The sequence below is a fragment of the Monodon monoceros genome, unplaced genomic scaffold (assembly GCF_005190385.1).
Source record: "Monodon monoceros isolate NGI ecotype Baffin Bay Population unplaced genomic scaffold, NGI_Narwhal_1 Super_Scaffold_20, whole genome shotgun sequence".
NCBI lineage: Eukaryota > Metazoa > Chordata > Mammalia > Artiodactyla > Monodontidae > Monodon > Monodon monoceros.
Genome location: NW_021703777.1, coordinates 58,722,567 through 58,728,566, shown reverse-complemented (window position 1 = coordinate 58,728,566; position 6,000 = coordinate 58,722,567).

Here is a 6,000-nt window from a genome sequence, read left to right as displayed (position 1 = left end):
ATCAGCATGGTAGAGGGATATTCAAAGAAGCTTGATACACAGTGAATTGTGGAAATGGAAAATAGAGCATGGTGTCAGTGGGGACAAAATAGATGGCCAGCCAGCAAGTGTGGAGTTTAGCATCTACAACCAGAAAAATGCACGAATAGAATTTCAGGAGGATGAAGGCAGTTCTGTCAATGAAAAGTCATAATCCCTTGCTAAGTACCTAGACCAGGCCCATTTTTATGTCAAAAACTCTGACTGAAGAAGTATCTGGGCCCCTAGGAGGAAAGGCCCTGCAACACAACTGCAAGTAAATAGTAAAATAATCCCTCTAGTCTCCCCCAAAGGGACCTATAGTCATTTACCCAGGTGACTTTACAGTGACTTTACAGAATACCCAGGCATTACAAACACTAAGGGACAGAGGGTATGACACCTGAAGACCCAAAACATCAAATTATCCTCCTATTGAAATGGCATATTAACTAAATTTCTACTCACAGGAAAAAAAGCCAATAATTTTTGAGAGCCTACAATTTGTTAGGCACCAATGATCTCATTTAATAAAATTTCTTAAATTTATTGCATTCCCAATTTGATGTACAATTGGCAGGCACCTTGACATGATATAAAAAGCATGGTGTTTAGGCCCGCTGCATCCAGGGACCCACCTAATGGATATTTCTCCAGTCTTTAGTGAATAATTGGAATTGATACACTTGGCAGTTGGAGTAAGTAACCTCCTTGGTTCTTGGACTATGGGTAAAAGCTGTCACAGCAGGTAAGCCCACATAGAAACCTCTGAAACTGTACCCCCTCACACATTGGCTGAGATAGCAAATCAAAAACAGTGAAGTATCCTGGAAGGAGAAAGATTGTGGAGTTTACTGCTGTGACTAAAGATGTCAATGATGCACAGATACTAAAACTTATCATACCTACATTTATTTTTCAACTTGGTCTCTGTAGAGGTGGAGGGATCTGGAGAATAAGTGTGGACTACTGCAGTTAGTAGTATCTCAGTATAAACAGCCAAAGGAGAGGGAAATGAACAAAACTGGTTACAGATGGTGTAGCTTGCTATGTGGGTGCAAATTTAAAAAAGAATAGTACCCTTGAAAGATAATGGAGGGACTTCCCTGGTGGTGTAGTGGTTGGGAATCCGCCTGCCAATGCAGGGGACACGGGTTCGATCCCTGGTCTGGGAAGATCCCACATGCCGCAGAGCAACTAAACTCATATACCACAACTACTGAGCCTGCGCTATAGAGCCCGCAAGCCACAACTACTGAAGCCCGCATGCCTAGAGCCCGTGCTCTGCAACAAGAGAAGCCACTACAATGAGAAGCCTGAGCAGCGCAGAGAAGAGTAGCCCCCGTTCACCACAACTGAGAGAGTCCTCATGCAGCAACGAACACCCAGTGCAGCAAAAAATCAATTAATTTTAAAAAAAGATAATGGAGAATGGTAATCTCCCCAGTAGGTGGAGCTGCAAGCATTGCATTGTTCATTTACTTTATGTAGAATGGGAAGTAGTACAATGAGAGGACATGATAGATAAAGATGATATAGATATAGATATAGATTCTTGGGCAACGGTCAATGGCTTGGTTGTCAGATCAGGGCCTGAAAGTAAAAAACATGGAATACTGACAACAAGGATATCTAGGACTGAAGTATATAGATGGACATTAGCATTGGGTACAAAGAGTAAAAATTTTTGTCATACGTTGATGGCCACCAGGAATCACTCAGAAAAGAAGAGGCATTGAATAATGAAGTTAGCAAAACGACTTGACTCATAAATACAAGCAAGCCATCACCATTATTTACTCTGGACTGGCACAATGAGCACATGAGCAAAGTGGTCATGGTGGCAGAAAATAGGGCTATTGTAGGACACATTCTGTACTAGGAGGGCCAACAGTTAATATGCAGAGAATGGATGACTATTCTATTGAATGTCTTTCCCTTTCCTGCCCATAGATCCTTAACCAGCAGCACTGTTTGTGGTCTTATGAGATGTCTGCTCCACAGGATGTAATGAACAAAACATAGCATCTGGTCAGATAATGCTGAAGAAGGTGAGTGCATCCGTGACCATGGGATCATGGGATCTATCAGTAAAATAAAATATTGTACCATCCAGAAATGGTTGGCTTTACAGAGAACCAGAATGGCACAGCTAAAGTGCCAACTCAGAGACAACTTTCTGAAAAAATGGGATGACATACTTCAGGATACAGTGTGATGCATTAACTTAGAGAGTTTCCTATGATGATATCCACAAAGAACAAATACGTGGGTCCAGCAACCAATGAGTGTAAGCAGAAGTGGCTCCACTTACCATCACTCATAATGACCTACTGAGGGATGTGTACTTCTTGCTCTCAAATTTACATGGTTGAAGGTCCTGGTCCCCAGAAGAATGTACTTTTGCCAGGGAACACAGCAAATGCTCTAGTAGACTGCAATCTATAGCTGTTGCTAAAACACTTTAGAGTCCTTGTGTCCAGGGACAAGTAGGAAGAGTTTCCATCATGACAAGAGTAATGGACCTCAATCACAAGGAGAAGGTGTAAATAATTTTACACAATGGGGACAAGAAAGAATAAATATGGAACCCATGTGATTCCCATGGGTACCTCTAAATATTGTCTTACCCAACTGGAACTGTGAAAAGACATGTGCAGCAACATTGGCTTGAAAAAGGCATATTTCCAACAGCTCAGACACTTCAGTAATGAAGGTTTGAGTCACAGGACCGTGTAAGCCACCAAGTTCTGCCAAGGAGATAGCTAAGGGTTAATATGTGAAAGATTTAGAAATAGATAATGAAGGAGAGATAAATGAGTACCAGTTGGGGCCTTGTGACCAACTTTAGAAAAGAGAGGAGTATTTTGTCCTACAGACCTTAGTCTTCTAGGCTTCTCCTTCAAAAGAGAAGCTCATGGGAACCATAGAGAAGCAACTCCCTAAACTTGTGGAGTAAATTAAATCTGTGTGGTGCAAGGAATGGATAGTGACAGCCATGAAAATAGTAATTCAAATCTCCTGTTGTAGATAGTATGCTTGACTGACGTCCAAGCTCCTGCTTCTCTGGATTCACCATCATGTTTGTGTTAAGACCACAGCTACTGTGAAGGTGCTAATGCAAGTCTATTCCTGAAAGTCATGGACTCCTCTATGGGGAAACATTGGCTCCAGGACTACCATCAATCTGGCTGAGTGTTTCTTGGAACTGCATTGTAGTCTGAGATTCTTTCTACTCAGTTCTCCTTTTTTCCCTTTCTCCTGCATATGTGTTAGACATCATAGTCTGCAGTCTCTCTCTGTCTGTATTATCTCTCTCCCCTTTATCATTCACCAATGTCTTCCTCCATACATTTCTTGTAAGTCATATCCCACTTTGGTGTCTGTATTTTGAAGATCTCAAATTAACCCAGTCTGGAATGGGCTGCACACATCAGACATTCTCTGTCATGTTAACAATAGTCATATAAGGTAAATGTCATCACCATCATGTCCATGAGAAAATTGGTGCTCCAGAGGTTAGCACATTTGTCTAGGGTAAAAGAGCTAGAAAATTGTGGATCAAAGTCTATCTGAATCTAAGACCAATTCACCTTCCACTACACCTAGGAATGATTCTTGGCTTTTAGCCCCCAGTTCAATTATTACCAAGTCTTTGGAATCCAATCCTTTTCCATTGTAACCATTTTCAACTTAGCTTAAGCTCCAAAATCACTTTTGCTCTCTACCCTCCACCCACAATGTTATTTTTCCATTTTTTTTTAATTCATAGTATTTCTTTCTGCAACAGGGTCAAAGAAACTCTTTCTCCCACCTTCTTTCTCTGGTTAATTTCTCATCATACACTAGATACTAACAAATATTTCTTCAGGAGGTCTCTTCTGGCCTCCATTCCACTGCATTCAATACTGTGTGGTTATTTGATTAATTCCAACCTTTCCCTCACTCATGTAGTCCATTAGTAACAAAGATAACATCTGATTTCTTCACATCTTTGTTTTGTCAGCATCTTACAATATAGTTACTAGAATAGATACTTGCTAATATATTGCTGAAGACTGAAGAAAGGACTTAACGAATACATCATGCTTTTTAACACGTGGTTTTTAGAACATATGTTGTATTCGTTTCAAAATCCATTTTAATTGCAAAGGATGATTAGAAATAGTTGACATACATTTCGTGCTTGTCATACTTGCTAATAAATTTCAGTCACCATGTAGTAACTACTAAAGCATAAGTTGAGAGAATGAGAATTTAGTAAATGAGGTGGCTCCAGATGGCAGCAAAATTAAATTTTGTTTACAACTTGGAGTGACTTGACAAGCATGAAGTCATCAATTTCTTATTTTTTCTCTTAATAATATCACACAAATTCAATTGTAGAAAATAAGAAAGGTATAGTTTGTCAATTAAGAGGAATAAAATCAATGATATTCATCATTGTTCAGCTTCCCTCTGCTTCTGTGTACATAAAGGATTCAACTTCCCCACCTTTTGAATTTGGTTGTGGCCATCTAGAAAGTTATGGCCATGAAGTGTGACTGTGAGAACATTTCCAGTCCTCACTCCCCCTTCTGTATGGACACCTCAGGCACAAATTGAGATGTCAGAGCATTTTTGCCAGGATCCACGAGTGTGTAGTGCAGACGTCTAAGCCATCTAGCAAGAGCAGGAAGAAAATATGTACTTGAAGCCACTGATATTTGGAGGTTATGCTTCCACACTTTAGAACATATTCCATCTGGACTCTTAAACTACGGTTAAGTGTAGAAGTTGTGTGTAGGAACAAGTATCTACCCAAAGATGTACTTTTAATTTCTTAGGTAGTTGAAATGGAGGGCAAACAAGTACATATATGGGGTAATAACTGAGCATAAAAACCTCCACAGTTATTTGGGTCTTAGATACCATGAGTGATATTTACTTAACATTTAATGATCACAAAGTCATGAACTGTATTAGCGAAGAAATATTTCTTAAAAGTTCACAATGTAATTGGGCTTTTTCGAGTCCTTTTTAAGAGTAGTTATGAAAATTACCCGGAAAGTAATTAATATAAAAGCTCATAAATTCCCAGAATGAAGATGGTCTCTGAAATTGAAAACAAAAATAAGAGCTATTAATATTTTATGTTTTCTGCAATACTCCACTGGGATATTTCAGGAGCATGAAGATTTTTTGTTTGTGTGTGTGTGTTCGTTTTTATTTTGCAACAACATAAACATATGTAATACTATTTTTCTTATGGAAAAAATACTATGTATGCTATTTCATTCCTTTAAAGTATGGTTTTATTGATGCTTTCCACATAAAAGACTAAAGGTTATAAGAAAAATGGAATAAAAATTTTAGACTATAACTGAAATATATATTTTCACATGTATAGTGTTCAATAACATAAGTATCATTAAAAATCTCAGCACCTTAACTAGCTTCCACAACTTCTCTTCCATTCAAATGGCAGAAGCAAGAAAATGTTTCTCTATTCCTTTTATCTCTCCCACCTTGTTTTGATGGATTAGGTAACATAAGGAATGCTGCCTTCCAGCAATTGATAAGTGTATATTCTCACAAGGTGAGTATGGAAAGTTTACAAAATATTGCTCCTTATGATTTGTAAACTTCTATCAACAACTTTTAAGGAAAGGAAAATTTTCTCATAATTTTCCTGATTCCTGCCAAAATAGCACATTTTTTTTAACCTATAAACTTGCATAGTTAATAAACGTGTTTGAGTTAGTGTCATAGTCATATAGTAGACATCCAGCCCGTTAATAAATACCTGAACAAACCATAACTTACTATATACAATCACCATTTTTAAAAGTTGTCTTACTGTAGTCCTTATTTATTTTACCAAAATCCAATTTAATCTTCACTGTACAAAAACTTGTGTAAAAGTAATTAAATAGTCATAACAGCATTTGTCATAATAGAAAAAAAAAACAATCCAAATGGTGAATGGATATCTATACAAGG